General features: G+C 42.4%; 1 protein-coding gene across 4 annotated transcripts in view; it reads left to right on the plus strand.

Annotated features, from left to right (window-relative positions):
- The window catches only part of LOC128689246 (peroxisomal N(1)-acetyl-spermine/spermidine oxidase-like), a 504,316-nt gene that overhangs the window by 21,003 nt on the left and 467,974 nt on the right, over positions 1-15,339 (plus strand). For 3 of the 4 annotated variants that reach the window (XM_070086436.1, XM_070086438.1, XM_070086439.1), the window contains exon 1: positions 546-678. The exons of the other annotated variant lie outside the window; for it this stretch is intronic. The gene's annotated coding sequence lies outside the window, so the exon portion shown is untranslated. Of the gene's footprint in view, positions 1-545; positions 679-15,339 lie in introns of those variants that run through there. 4 annotated transcript variants of the gene reach the window in all.

Consider the following 15,339-nt stretch of genomic DNA (forward strand, 5'->3'; position numbering starts at 1 on the left):
GACACAGGTCACCAGGACCGTCACGAGGAAGGGTTGGTACAGACACAGGTCACCAGGACCTTCACGAGGATGGGTTGGTACAGACACAGGCCACCAGGACCGTCACCAGGAAGGGTTGGTACAGACACAGGTCACCAGGACCGTCACGAGGAAGGGTTGATACAGACACAGGTAACCAGGACCGTCACCAGGAAGGGTTGGTACAGACACAGGTCACCAGGACCGTCACCAGGAAGGGTTGGTACAGACACAGGTCACCGGGACCGTCACGAGGAAGGGTTGGTACAGACACAGGTCACCAGGACCGTCACCAGGAAGGGTTGGTACAGACACAGGTCACCAGGACCGTCACCAGGAAGGGTTGGTACAGACACAGGTCACCAGGACCGTCACGAGGAAGGGTTGGTACAGACACAGGTCACCAGGACCGTCACCAGGAAGGGTTGGTACAGACGCAGGTCACCAGGAAGGGTTGGTACAGACACAGGTCACCAGGAAGGGTTGGTACAGACACAGGTCACCAGGACCGTCACCAGGCAGGGTTGGTACGGTCACGCGACCCTCAACATACAGACAACCCAGAACACCAACAATAACAACACATGTTGCTGTTAGTCGAATTCCTCCGACAGTAGATAGTAATTTTGAGCATACATACAGAGGTACAAAAAAATACAGGTAAGAGCAGCATGCCAAAGCCACTTATATAATTAGCATTACGGGCTGGCTTAAAATTAACTTAAGATTAACTAAGCAATGATGAAATCAGTGATAAGACATTATTGTAAACAGATAACTATAAAGCACAAATGAGTATTACAAAGACAGGTCATATGGTTGCATGCATTGCTGTTCATTCAGTCGAATGGAGTATTTTGTTAGATTGGGTTTTAGATTTATCATTTGTGTGATATAATTGTGAGAAACATTTAAGATATACAATTTATAAGGTTCAGTTATTCAGTATTTATTTGGTTTTGGGTGAGTAAGTGATCTTTGAGAAGAGACTTCAATTTATAAACAGGTAGTGTTTCTTTTATATTTACAGGTAATGAATTCCAGATTTTAGGGCCTTTTATGTGCATTGAGTTTTTGCATAGTGTGAGATGGACTCGAGGAACATCAAAGAGTGATCTGTGCCTTGTGTTATGATCATGTGTTCTGTTGAGGTTAGTAAGTAAGTAAGTAAGTAAATTTATTCAGGTATAAACAAATACAGTTACATAGAATTATCATACATAGCAGAATATGTGTAGAGAACCTAGGATAACCCAAAAAAGTCAGACAGAGTGACTTATTTCCATTGGGGTCCTTTTACCTTATTATTATAATATAAAGGTTATAATATTTTCTTATTATTCTACAATGAATATAACATTTTATTATCATACTAAAAAGACTATCTACTACACGAGGGTCATTAACCCTTTGAGGGTCGACAGGCCCTCTCCGAAACTCGTTCTCAGGGTCGGCCAAATTTAAAAAAAAAATTATTTTATCTTATGAAAAGATAGAGAATCTTTTCCCGATCCTAAAGACACCAAAAGTTTGAAATTTGATAGAAAACTTACGGAATTATGCTCTCGCAAAGTTAGCGGTCTCGGCGATGTTTACGCATCGGCGTTTTTGCCCACTTTGAGCCCCATTTTCGGCCAATTTCACTGTACTAGTCGACAAAAAACATGAATATTTCGCTAGAACTCCATTTTTTCTATCGAATGGGTGCAAGAAACCACCCATTTATGAAATTCAACTATCCAGTACAGTGGTCAGAATTTAGCAATTTTGCCAATTTCACACAAATTTCAAAAGATGCCAATTTCCGAATAGGGTCCAGAATAAACAAGAAAGACATTCCTGGCACTAAAATGACATTTCCTCTAGTCATTAGTCACGTCTCAAGGCCCCTCTTATATTCTTTTGCTTTCCACTTTGAATTTTTATTTTCACAAAAAATATAAGATTTACTGTTATGCAGACTACTGCATTAGTGTAAAAAATGGTATAAATATTATTGGTGCACTTGTGAAAGAATATTAGACTCACCAGTTGACGTGTATTGCACGCTTGGCACGATTTGTTTACTTTTGAAGTTTGGTAAAAATCGAACATTTCTGCTACTTTGAGCTCAATTTCAAGGCACCTTTCATTGTAAAACCAGTCAAAATCATCTCAATTTCTGTTATATGTCTTCCATTCTATAAAATGAGACCAAGAAAACTAGAATACAACAATAAATACCATACGAAAATACACTGCAAAGTCGCTGATTTATTAAAAAAAATGGTTAAAGTTTTTTTTTCTCATTATGCACTGTGTGCTGCAGGATTTTTTTTAGACTGTGCACACTGACCACATAGACCCATTCTTTCATATGAAGGCCTACCAGCTTTCTCCCACTAGATTTGAGGCCGCTAGAATTTATGAGTACTAGTACGTCAAAAACCCCTACGCGTAAGACGTACTAGTACGACCAAAACCCTCAAAGGGTTAAGACTATCTACAATACGAGGGTCATTACTAGGGATAAGGTAAAATTTACACGTATTTTAGCTAAAAAATAGAAAATCATTCCCCTCCCTTTCTGTAGCTTCATTCATCAGACGCTTTTTGGCACTCTTCTTGAACTGGTTCATGCTATGACTGGCTTTGACATGTGCGGGTAGGCTGTTCCATTCCTTTATTGCTGTACAATAAAAGGTGTTTGACGCCTGGCCACTGACTGTGGGTACTACAAAGTTGTGTTCTCTCCCCCTAGTACTATGATTGCTTTGGTTCCCAACCTTGACAAAATTGACAGCAAGATATTCTGGACACTGTTCGTGAGCAATTTTATAAACATGATTTAGCTTCAGTTGTTTTACTCTGTCTTCAACATTCAGCATATCCAACTGCTGTAATTCATCCTGGCCTACATGTTCTCTTGGTCCCAGCCCCAGGATGAATCTTACGATTTTGTTCTGGGTGATTTGCAGTCTATCTTTCAGTTTTTTTGTCAAGGCAGAGTACCATGAAGAGCAAGCGTAATCCATATGGCATTGTATAAGGGCTAGACATAGGGTCCTGCGAGCCTCAGTAGGTAGACACTGTGCTTGTCTATTCAGGAACTTCAGTCTGGCATTCGCTTTCTTTACTACACTGTTCCCTATCAATTCTCCTGACATGCATGGGTCAAAGGGGATTCCCAGATATTTTACTGATGAAACCAAAGTGATGGACTCCCCATTACACTGAACATTAAAATTATTTACCCTTCTCAGTTTATGTTTCGTTCCAAAGAGAATGGCTTCAGTTTTCCCTAGGTGTAATGATAGTTTGTTGTCTACTAACCATTTGCTACAGGACTCCAGTTCCAGTGTTAAAACATTAGCAATATCTTGTGGGTCTTTACCGGTCACTAACAGAGCACTGTCATCTGCATACAGTAGGAGTTTGCACTTGGCACTGATAGGCATATCATTGACATAACATAAGAATAGTAAGGGACCCAGAATACTACCTTGGGGAACTCCACATGTTATCGGCAGGGGTTCTGATTCCGTTTTGTTGATTTTGACTATTTGTCTCCTGTTGCTAAGGTAGGACTTAAACCAGTCTACAGAACCTATAACGATAGCTTGAAGTTTCTTACATAATATATTGTGGTTGACAGTATCGAAGGCGTTTTGCAGGTCTAAGGTTTGTAGATGAATGGTTCAGAGAACCGACATGTTGATAAATTAGACACATGTGCAACTCTTGGGCATCTTTATTGAGGAAACGTTTTGCCACACAGTGGCTTCATCAGTCCATACAAAGGAGAATCTTGAAGAACAGGAGGAGAATGAGGTAATCAGTCCCTCAACCTTGAGTCGATGTGGTCAGTCCATCAATCTTGAATAGAATACGGCATACGTGCTGAGAAGGAGCTTATAAACCGTTGGCAGGAGAGGTGCAGCAGTCATAGGTCGTGTAACATTTGTTCAGTGTTGAAGTAGGTCGTGCCCAAGAATTAGGCAAGCGAAGAATTCCCAAGTATTAAGATCCCAAGAAGTTGCAGTGTCTGACAGGTTTGTAGATGAATGGTTCAGAGAACCGACATGTTGATAAATTAGACACATGTGCAACTCTTGGGCATCTTTATTGAGGAAACGTTTCGCCACACAGTGGCTTCATCAGTCCATACAAAGGAGAATCTTGAAGAACAGGAGGAGAATGAGGTAATCAGTCCCTCAACCTTGAGTCGATGTGGTCAGTCCATCAATCTTGAATAGAATACGGCATACGTGCTGAGAAGGGGCTTATAAACCGTTGGCAGGAGAGGTGCAGCAGTCATAGGTCGTGTAACATTTGTTCAATGTTGAAGTAGGTCGTGCCCAAGAATTAGGCAAGCGAAGAATTCCCAAGTATTAAGATCCCAAGAAGTTGCAGTGTCTGACAGGTTTGTAGATGAATGGTTCAGAGAACCGACATGTTGATAAATTAGACACATGTGCAACTCTTGGGCATCTTTATTGAGGAAACGTTTCGCCACACAGTGGCTTCATCAGTCCATACAAAGGAGAATCTTGAAGAACAGGAGGAGAATGAGGTAATCAGTCCCTCAACCTTGAGTCGATGTGGTCAGTCCATCAATCTTGAATAGAATACGGCATACGTGCTGAGAAGGAGCTTATAAACCGTTGGCAGGAGAGGTGCAGCAGTCATAGGTCGTGTAACATTTGTTCAATGTTGAAGTAGGTCGTGCCCAAGAATTAGGTAAGCGAATTCTCCTTTGTATGGACTGATGAAGCCACTGTGTGGCGAAACGTTTCCTCAATAAAGATGCCCAAGAGTTGCACATGTGTCTAATTTATCAACATGTCGGTTCTCTGAACCATTCATCTACAAACCTGTCAGACACTGCAACTTCTTGGGATCTTAATACTTGGGAATTCTTCGCTTGCCTAATTCTTGGGCACGACCTACTTCAACACTGAACAAATGTTACACGACCTATGACTGCTGCACCTCTCCTGCCAACGGTTTATAAGCTCCTTCTCAGCACGTATGCCGTATTCTATTCAAGATTGATGGACTGACCACATCGACTCAAGGTTGAGGGACTGATTACCTCATTCTCCTCCTGTTCTTCAAGATTCTCCTTTGTATGGACTGATGAAGCCACTGTGTGGCGAAATATTTCCTCAATAAAGATGCCCAAGAGTTGCACATGTGTCTAATTTATCAACATGTCGGTTCTCTGAACCATTCATCTACAAACCTGTCAGACACTGCAACTTCTTGGGATCTTAATACTTGGGAATTCTTCGCTTGCCTAATTCTTGGGCACGACCTACTTCAACATTGAACAAATGTTACACGACCTATGACTGCTGCACCTCTCCTGCCAACGGTTTATAAGCTCCTTCTCAGCACGTATGCCGTATTCTATTCAGGATTGATGGACTGACCACATCGACTCAAGGTTGAGGGACTGATTACCTCATTCTCCTCCTGTTCTTCAAGATTCTCCTTTGTATGGACTGATGAAGCCACTGTGTGGCGAAACGTTTCCTCAATAAAGATGCCCAAGAGTTGCACATGTGTCTAATTTATCAACATGTCGGTTCTCTGAACCATTCATCTACAAACCTGTCAGACACTGCAACTTCTTGGGATCTTAATACTTGGGAACTCTTTGCTTGCCTAATTCTTGGGCACGACCTACTTCAACATTGAACAAATGTTACACGACCTATGACTGCTGCACCTCTCCTGCCAACGGTTTATAAGCTCCTTCTCAGCACGTATGCCGTATTCTATTCAAGATTGATGGACTGACCACATCGACTCAAGGTTGAGGGACTGATTACCTCATTCTCCTCCTGTTCTTCAAGATTCTCCTTTGTATGGACTGATGAAGCCACTGTGTGGCGAAACGTTTCCTCAATAAAGATGCCCAAGAGTTGCACATGTGTCTAATTTATCAACAGGTCTAAGGTTACCATACCTATGAGGTTCCCTTTTGACATTTCAGTTCTCAGGTAATCCATCAGATTAATAAGGGAGGTATCGGTTGAGTAGGATCTTCTAAAGCCCGATTGATAGCTATGGAGAATGCTGTTGTCATTAAGGTACTTAACTACTTGAGAATACACCGCCCTCTCCAGAATTTTAGATATTATACTGAGTATACTAACAGGTCTATAGTTGCTTACATCAGACCTATTATTTTTCTTGAAGATAGGAGTAACTCTGGCCTCCTTGAACCCCTCCGGTACGGTATTAGTGGTGATTGATAGATTTATTATTTGAGCAATAGGGATTGACAGTTCAGAGGCACCATCTTTTAGGAACTTAGACGGGACGTTATCAGGGCCTGTGCTCTTAGTTGGGTTTAACCTGCTTAGTTCTTTTTGAATGAAGTCATGAGATACACTTACTAGTTGACAACTGTTTGGGGTTACCCCTTTATTGGTATAGTGTGTTTGAAACTTATCAGAGTCTGTGTTAAAGGTATTTGATGCAGCTGGTAGTTTACTTACTAGTGTTGATGCAACAGATGTGTAGTAGGAATTGAAGCAATTTGCCACCTTAGATGTTTCGTGGCATACCTCATTATCGATAGTGAGTACTATGTTAGACCTATCTACTGGCTTATGGCTATACCCCAACTGTTTTAGTTGTTGCCAGAGCTTTCTGGGGTTATGCTTATACTCTTCAATTTTTGAGCAATAGTGCTTTGCCTTTGCTCCTTTTATAAGCCTCTGTACTCTGTTCCTCACCCTTTGGAATTCATTTAGTGCTGCAATATCCTGTCTGTTTGCTTTAAATCTTTTTAGCAGCTGGTCTCTGAATTTCATATTATCTAATATCTCAGTAGTCATCCAGGGTTCAGTTCTTCGTTTAATCCTAACCTCTTTAACTGGTGCAATATTATTAAGAATGGTAGTGAACATTGTTTTGAATTTTTCCCAGGCATCGTTTACGTCCGTGCAACTTGTTATCTCTGTCCAGTCACAATTGTGTAGCCTATTTACCAGTGTTTCTTTACTGTAGTTTCTAGTTGACCTCATTTTTATTGTCCTGTGTAGGCCTATCCTATCCCTAGTGATTTTTCTGGTGCAGTAAATGATGAAATGATCAATAAGACCTGTGGTAATGACGCCTGACTGACTAATGTTCTCAGCGCGGTTGCAAAGTATGTGGTCAATTAGGGTGGCTGAGAACTGTGTGATCCGGGTTGGTTTATTAATTAGTTGGGTGTAGCTATTTAATCCTAGAATTTGCTTATACCTTTTGCATAGCCCGTTATTTTGTTGCTGAAAACAGATATTGAAGTCGCCCAGTATTATTGTTTCGCAATTGCTTTCAACTCCGGACAAGACTCTGGAAAAGTCTTCTAAGAACTGGTCCTGGGTAGGAGGGCGGTAACTAGTTCCTACTAAGATGGGTTTGGTCTTGGGAAGCAGCACTTCAAACCATAGAATCTCCAGTTTATTGTTATTTAAATCAGGTCTTGGGTTGTAAGCTAAGTCATTTCTAATGTAGGCACATACTCCACCACCCTTTCTGTTCCTATCTAAGCGTTTTATATTGTAACCTTCTATTTTGACCTCGTCGTCAGTCACCGTATCATCCAACCAAGATTCAGAGATGGTTATAACTGCCGCCCTAATTTTGTTAGCTAGAATCCTAATCTCTGCCAATTTAGGAAGAAGTGATCTTGCATTGACATGAATAAAGTGAAGGCCTGTTTTCATAAAACAATCATAATCATCAATATATGGCAATGGGTCATTTGTATTAAAATTAGGTAAATCAATGTCATCATTGCTAAAGGGTAACTGTGCCAAAGTGCATTTGTTACACACAAAATGAATTCTGGCACCGTTGCTATAATTGTACATACATCCATCATGCACCCACCCCTTACACATTTTACATAAGGTGCCTTTTCTGTTTTTCATGCATACTTTAGTACAGTGTATGCATCTGTTTGGTAGTGTTTGAGATAATAATGGCTGTATTGTCTCACATTGACCTATGTATGCATTACATATGGAGTTAAGGTTATCATCCCTAGCTACTAGACCGTCATTATCGCCGTCATTTATCTGTCTGTTTTGCCTCTGCACAATAGTTTGAGGTCCTGGATTAATTTGGATATCACCACTTAAGAGCGCTACAATAAGAGCTGTGTGCCACTGTTCTTGTTTGGGTATGCGGTGTTGCCATACCTTGCGGCGATAGTGAGGTTTACTTTTCTGGTAGGATGGCAACTGTTGGGCTTTTACTGTCCAGGGCGCTGTTACTCCATTCACCTTTTCCAACCCCTATGACTGATTTCTTTCTTCATGGAATTGAAGAAGAAATATAAATATAATTATGGCAGCCTGTACCCCTCTAATGCCTACCATTTTCACTCTTCGCTCTTTTACTCATATACAATAATATTTATTTCTCTTTTCCAGTCCCTAGTACACTTAGTATCTGCTTTAGCAATCACACTGAATTACTAGTAAAATTTCCTCTTCAAAACCCTCTTCACTGCTCACTTTTCCCTTAACTTCACAAAACCCTTACAGTTAACCTCTTCAAAACCCTCTTCACTGCTCACTTTTCCCTTAACTTCACAAAACCCTTACAGTTAACCCCTTATTACACACTCCCCTACCCACCTCACTTCACAGTCTGGCTTCACCAATTAACTTCTAACTCCTTTCCATTCTGGTAGACCAGAAAGGTTTAATCAATGGTTTTATCCTTCCAAATCCCCCTCAATTCCATTTATCGGGGGTTGTGTCGTGTTGTCTCCTGACCTGGTCTGCTGACTCAGCCATTTTTAAAACACTGAGGGGAGTAACGCCACCTGACTTTCCTTGAGTTTATAGATATATTTGGCTTTTTCTGCTATGATTCTCTCACTGTACACTGGTCAGCTGAATATAGGTCAGCTACTAAAACATTAACCTTGACTATTTAACTATTCACTTCTTTCCCACGACTGGCACTGAGGGATAACCGTCCTATACCTTGGAGTTTTGTACTGTTGATTTGACGATGTCTCCTGTGTTTCCCTCTCGTTAGCACTGGTACAGGTGATATGATGGTGGTACAGATATGATGCTACTGTCAACAGATGAACGTCAGCAAAGATGAGAATTTCACTTCGCTAGTTGTACGTCTGGCAGTAGCTGCTGTTTGAATGCCGGTCAGCCATGTTTAAAGGCTCAGATCTTTCCCTTGTTTGGCACTGACGAAAAAAGTCCTACAGACCTGTCATTTCCTTGGAGATTTAGTTGATCAGGTTTTCTGCCATGTTGTCTTCCCGTTAAACACTGGTGCAGTTGATATGGAGGTCAGGTTGGCAAGGAGATGTTTGAGGGGAGGGTTTATATCAGAGTTAAGTGTTCTATGTATGTAATAGGTGCAGTAATAAGTATGGATGTTTTGTATGGTGAGTAGGTTTAGTGTTTTGAATATTGGTGGAGTGTGCTGCCTGTAGTGAGAATTTGTTATCATTCTAACTGCAGCCTTTTGTTGGGTAATTAGTGGTCTGAGATGGTTAATTGTTGTTGAGCCCCATGCACAAATTCCATAGGTGAGATAGGGGTAAATAAGAGAGTGATAAAGGGCCAGGAGGGCTGACTGTGGAACATAGTACCGTATCTTCGATAGTATGCCTACAGTCTTGGAAATTTTCTTAGAAATTTGTTGTATATGTGTATGAAATTTGAGTCTATTATCAAGGTGGATTCCTAAGAATTTTCCCTCTGTTAGCTTTGTGATAGGTGATCTGTTTGTCATTATGTTAAGAGGTACATCAGTAGCTCTGTTACCAAACTGAATGAAGTAGGTTTTGTCAATGTTTAGTGTAAGTTTGTTAGTCCTCATCCAGGTAGATATTTTCTGTAATTCGGTGTTTACAGTATTGGCTAGCGTGACTGGGCTCGGGTGAGAGAAGACGTATGTAGTGTCATCTGCAAAAAGTGAAGTGTGGGTTTGAGTAATTGCTAAGAATTTGGTAGGTCATTTATGTATAGGAGAAAGAGAAGAGGGCCAAGGACACTTCCCTGTGGGACACCAACTGTAATTGGTTGTGCGGAAGAGCTTGCCCCATTTGCGTACACATATTGGCTTCTGTTGCTGAGGTATGACTTGAGGTAGTTGAGGGAGTGCCCTCTTATACCATAGCGTGACAATTTTACGTGGAGCAAGTCATGGTCAACTGTATCAAAAGCTTTACGTAAGTCAATGAAGATCCCCAGTGGGACTTCTTTTTTCTCTATTGCAGTGTATATATGTTCTAGCATGTGTATAATAGCATCATTAGTATTTTTATTAGGCCTGAATCCAAATTGGCAGGGGTTCAATATGTTTTGGGAGATGAGGTAGGAGTAGATTCGTTTATGAATTAATTTTTCGAAGATTTTTGAGAGAGGGTGTAAATTTGATATTGGCCTATAGTTATTCAACTCTGTTTGGTCTCCTCCTTTATGGATCGGGGTGATCCTTGCTATTTTGAGAACTGTAGGGAAGGTGGAGGATTCAGTGGATTTGTTAAAGAGTGTTGCAATGATTGGTGATAGCACTTGTGACACTTTTTTGTATATAAAGGGTGGTAAGGTATTTAAATCTCCTGCCTTGTTTTTTAGTGCGTTGATAATAAGGGAGACTTCGTATGGGTTAGTCGGAGCTAGGAACAGTGTGTTCGGGTAGTTGCCGGTGAGGTAGTCATTTGGTGGGGTATCTGAGCTTGGGATTTTATTGGCAAGGTTTTGTCCTATAGGGGAGAAGAAATCATCGAGTCTGTTTGCTGTTTCTGTTGGTGGGAGTTGGGGTTCATCTGATTTTGCTAATTTTATTTCGCTATTTCGTGATATCTTTTTTGTTCCCAGAATTTCTGATAGGGTTTTCCAGGTCTTTTTTATATCACCTCGTAAGTTGGATAATTTGTTCTCATAATACAATTTTTTTGCCCTTCTTATCAGGCTGGTTAGGATTGACGAGTAACGTTTTGTTTGGTCTCTGGTTATGTGACCCATTCTGTACTGTTTTTCATATTGGTGTTTTGTATTTATGGATTTATGGATTTTGTATTTATGGATTTGTATTTATAGAATTGTTGGGATTTTTAACCCAGGGTGGAGAGGGTTAGCCACTCAGGGTAGGAAGGTTAGCCACTCAGGGTAGGAAGGTTAGCCACTCAGGGTAGGAAGGTTAGCCACTCAGGGTAGGAATGTTAACCACCCAGGGTAGGGAGGGTTAGCCACTCAGGGTAGGAAGGTTAGCCACTCAGGGTAGGAAGGTTAACCACCCAGGGTAGGGAGGGTTAGCCACTCAGGGTAGGAAGGTTAGCCACTCAGGGTAGGGAGTGTTAACCACCCAGGATAACCCAGGATAAGGTGTATTATTCAACCTGGATAACCCAGGGTAAGGAGGGTTAACCACCCAGGATAATCTAGGGTAGAGAGGGTTAGCCACCAAGAATAACCCAGGGTAGGGAAGGTTAGTCACCCAAGATATCCAATGATAGGGAGAGTTGACCACCCAGCATAACCCAGGGAAGGGAGGGTGAGCCAGCCAGGATAACCCAGGGTAGGGAGTGTTAGTTACTTAGGGTAGGGGGAGTTAACCACCCAGGGTAAGGTGTGTTATCCACCCTGGATAACCCGGGATAGGGAGGGTTAACCACGCAGGTTAACCCAGAGTAAAAAAGTGTTAACTACCCAGGATAACCCAGGGTAGGGAGTGTTAGCCACCGAAGATAACACAGGATTGGGTGGGTTAGGCACCCTGGTTAACCCAGGGTAGGGAGGATTAGCCATTGAGGATAACCCAGGGTAAGGAGTGTTTTCCACCCAGGATAACCCAGGGCAGGGAGTGTTGGCCACCCAGGATAACCCAGGGTAGGGAGTGTTGGCCACCCAGGATAACCCAGGGCAGGGAGTGTTGGCCACCCAGGATAACCCAGGGCAGGGAGTGTTGGCCACCCAGGATAACCCAGGGTAGGGAGGGTTAGCCACCCAATTTAACCCAGGGTAGGGCATGTTAGCCACCGAGGATAACCCAGGGTAGGGAGTATTAACCCCCTTGGATAACCCAGAATAGGGAGTGTTAGTCACTTAAGATAACTCAGGGTAGTGAGAGTTAGCCACTCAGATTAACCCAGGGTAGGGAGGGTTGTCCATGCAGGTTAACCCAGGGTAGGGAGTGTTAGCCACCCAGGATATCCCAGGGTAGGGAGTACTAGCCACTCAAGATAACCCAAGAAAGTCAGTGGCATCGAGGACTGTCTGTCTTATTTCCATTGTGGTCCTGTAATATTGTCTCCCAGGATGCAATCCACAATAGTTAACTAACACCAAGGTACCTACTTACTACTAGGTGAACATGAACAGCAGGTGTAAGATGAATAATCCAGGTACTACCTGCTTACTGCTAGGTGACCATGAAGAGCAGGTGTAAGGTGAGTAACCCAGGTACCTGCTTACTGCTAGATGAACAGAGCCATCAGGTGTAAGATGACTAACACCCATGTACCTACTTATTGCTAGGTGAACAGGGACAGCCAGTATTAAGGTGGATAAAACTAAGGTACCTACTTATTGCTGGTGTCTTTTTCTGTCTCATAAACACGCTAGATAACAGGGATATCTTGCTACTCCTACTTACACTTTGGTCACACTTCACAGACATGCACATGCATATATATATACATACATCTAGGTTTTTCTCCTTTTTCTAAATAGCTCTTGTTCTTCTTTATTTCTTCTATTGTCCATGGGGAAGTGGAAAAAAATCTTTACTCCGTAAGCCATGCATGTCATATGAGGCAACTAAAATGCCGGGAGCAATGGGCTAGTAACCCCTTCTGTACACATTTACTAAAAAAGAGAAGAAGAAAAACTTTATAAAACTGGGATGCTTGAATGTGCGTGGATGTAGTGCAGATGACAAGAAACAGATGACTGCTGATGTTATGAATGAAAAGAAGTTGGATGTCCTGGCCCTAAGTGAAACAAAGCTGAAGGGGGTAGGGGAGTTTCGGTGGGTGGAAATAAATGGGATTAAATCTGGAGTATCTGAGAGAGTTAGAGCTAAGGAAGGGGTAGCAATAATGTTGAAGGATCAGTTATGGAAGGAGAAAAGAGAATATGAATGTGTAAATTCAAGGATTATGTGGATTAAAGTAAAGGTTGGATGCGAAAAGTGGGTCATAATAAGCGTGTATGCACCTGGAGAAGAAAGGAATGTAGAGGAGAGAGAGAGATTTTGGGAGATGTTAAGTGAATGTATAAGAACCTTTGAACCAAGTGAGAGAGTAATTGTGGTAGGGGACCTGAATGATTAAGTAGGAGAAACTTTTAGAGAGGGTGTGGCAGGTAAGTTTGGGGTGCCAGGTGTAAATGATAATGGGGGCCCTTTGATTGAACTTTGTATAGAAAGGGGTTTTACCTGGTTTACCTGGAGTTTACCTGGAGTTTACCTGGAGAGAGTTCCGGGGGTCAACGCCCCCGCGGCCCGGTCTGTGACCAGGCCTCCTGGTGGATCAGAGCCTGATCAACCAGGCTGTTGCTGCTGGCTGCACGCAAACCAACGTACGAGCCACAGCCCAGCTGGTCAGGTACCGACTTTAGGTGCTTGTCCAGTGTCAGCTTGAAGACTGCCAGGGGTCTGTTGGTAATCCCCCTTATGTATGCTGGGAGGCAGTTGAACAGTCTTGGGCCCCTGACACTAATTGTATGGTCTCTTAACGTGCTAGTGACACCCCTGCTTTTCATTGGGGGGATGTTGCATCGTCTGCCAAGTCTTTTGCTTTCGTAGTGAGTGATTTTCGTGTGCAAGTTCAGTACTAGTCCCTCTAGGATTTTCCAGGTGTATATAATCATGTATCTCTCCCGCCTGCGTTCCAGGGAATACAGGTTCAGGAACCTCAAGCGCTCCCAGTAATTGAGGTGTTTTATCTCCATTATGCGCGCCGTGAAGGTTCTCTGTACATTTTCTAGGTCAGCAATTTCACCTGCCTTGAAAGGTGCTGTTAGTGTGCAGCAATATTCCAGCCTAGATAGAACAAGTGACCTGAAGAGTGTCATGGGCTTGGCATCCCTAGTTTTGAAGCTTCTCATTATCCATCCTGTCATTTTTCTAGCAGATGCGATTGATACAATGTTATGGCCCTTGAAAGTGAGATCCTCCGACATGATCACTCCCAGGTCTTTGACGTTGGTGTTACGCTCTATTTTGTGGCCAGAATTTGTTTTGTACTCTGATGAAGATTTAATTTCCTCGTGTTTACCATATCTGAGTAATTGAAATTTCTCATCGTTGAACTTCATATTGTTTTCTGCAGCCCACTGAAAGATTTGGTTGATGTCCGCCTGGAGCCTTGCAGTGTCTGCAATGGAAGACACTGTCATGCAGATTCGGGTGTCATCTGCAAAGGAAGACACTGTGCTGTGGCTGACATCCTTGTCTGTGTCAGATATGAGGATGAGGAACAAGATGGGAGCGAGTACTGTGCCTTGTGGAACAGAGCTTTTCACCGTGGTTGCCTCGGACTTTACTCTGTTGACTACTACTCTTTGTGTTCTGTTAGTGAGGAAATTATAGATCCATCGACCGACTTTTCCTGTTATTCCTTTAGCACGCATTTTGTGCGCTATTACGCCATGGTCACACTTGTCGAAGGCTTTTGCAAAGTCTGTATATATTACATCTGCATTCTTTTTGTCTTCTAGTGCATCAAGGACCTTGTCGTAGTGATCCAATAGTTGAGACAGACAGGAGCGACCTGTTCTAAACCCATGTTGCCCTGGGTTGTGTAACTGATGTGTTTCTAGATGGGTGGTGATCTTGCTTCTTAGGACCCTTTCAAAGATTTATATGGGATGTTAGTGCTATTGGTCTGTAGTTCTTTGCTGTTGCTTTACTGCCCCCTTTGTGGAGTGGGGCTATGTCTTGTTTTTAGTAACTGTGGGACGACCCCCATGTCCATGCTCCCTCTCCATAGGATGGTAAAGGCTCGTGATAGGGGCTTCTTGCAGTTCTTGATGAACACGGAGTTCCATGAGTCTGGCCCTGGGGCAGAGTGCATGGGCATGTCATTTATCGCCTGATCGAAGTCATTTGGCATCAGGATAACATCAGATAGGCTTGTGTTAACCAAATTCTGTGGCTCTCTCATAAAAAATTAATTTTGATCTTCGACTCTCAGTCTGGTTAGTGGCTTGCTAAAAACTGAGTCATATTGGGACTTGAGTAGCTCACTCATTTCCTTGCTGTCATCTGTGTAGGACCCATCTTGTTTAAGTAAGGGCCCAATACTGGACGTTGTTCTCGACTTTGATTTGGCATAGGAGAAGAAATACTTTG

This window comes from Cherax quadricarinatus, chromosome 18, assembly GCF_038502225.1.
Source record: "Cherax quadricarinatus isolate ZL_2023a chromosome 18, ASM3850222v1, whole genome shotgun sequence".
NCBI classification, from domain to species: domain Eukaryota; kingdom Metazoa; phylum Arthropoda; class Malacostraca; order Decapoda; family Parastacidae; genus Cherax; species Cherax quadricarinatus.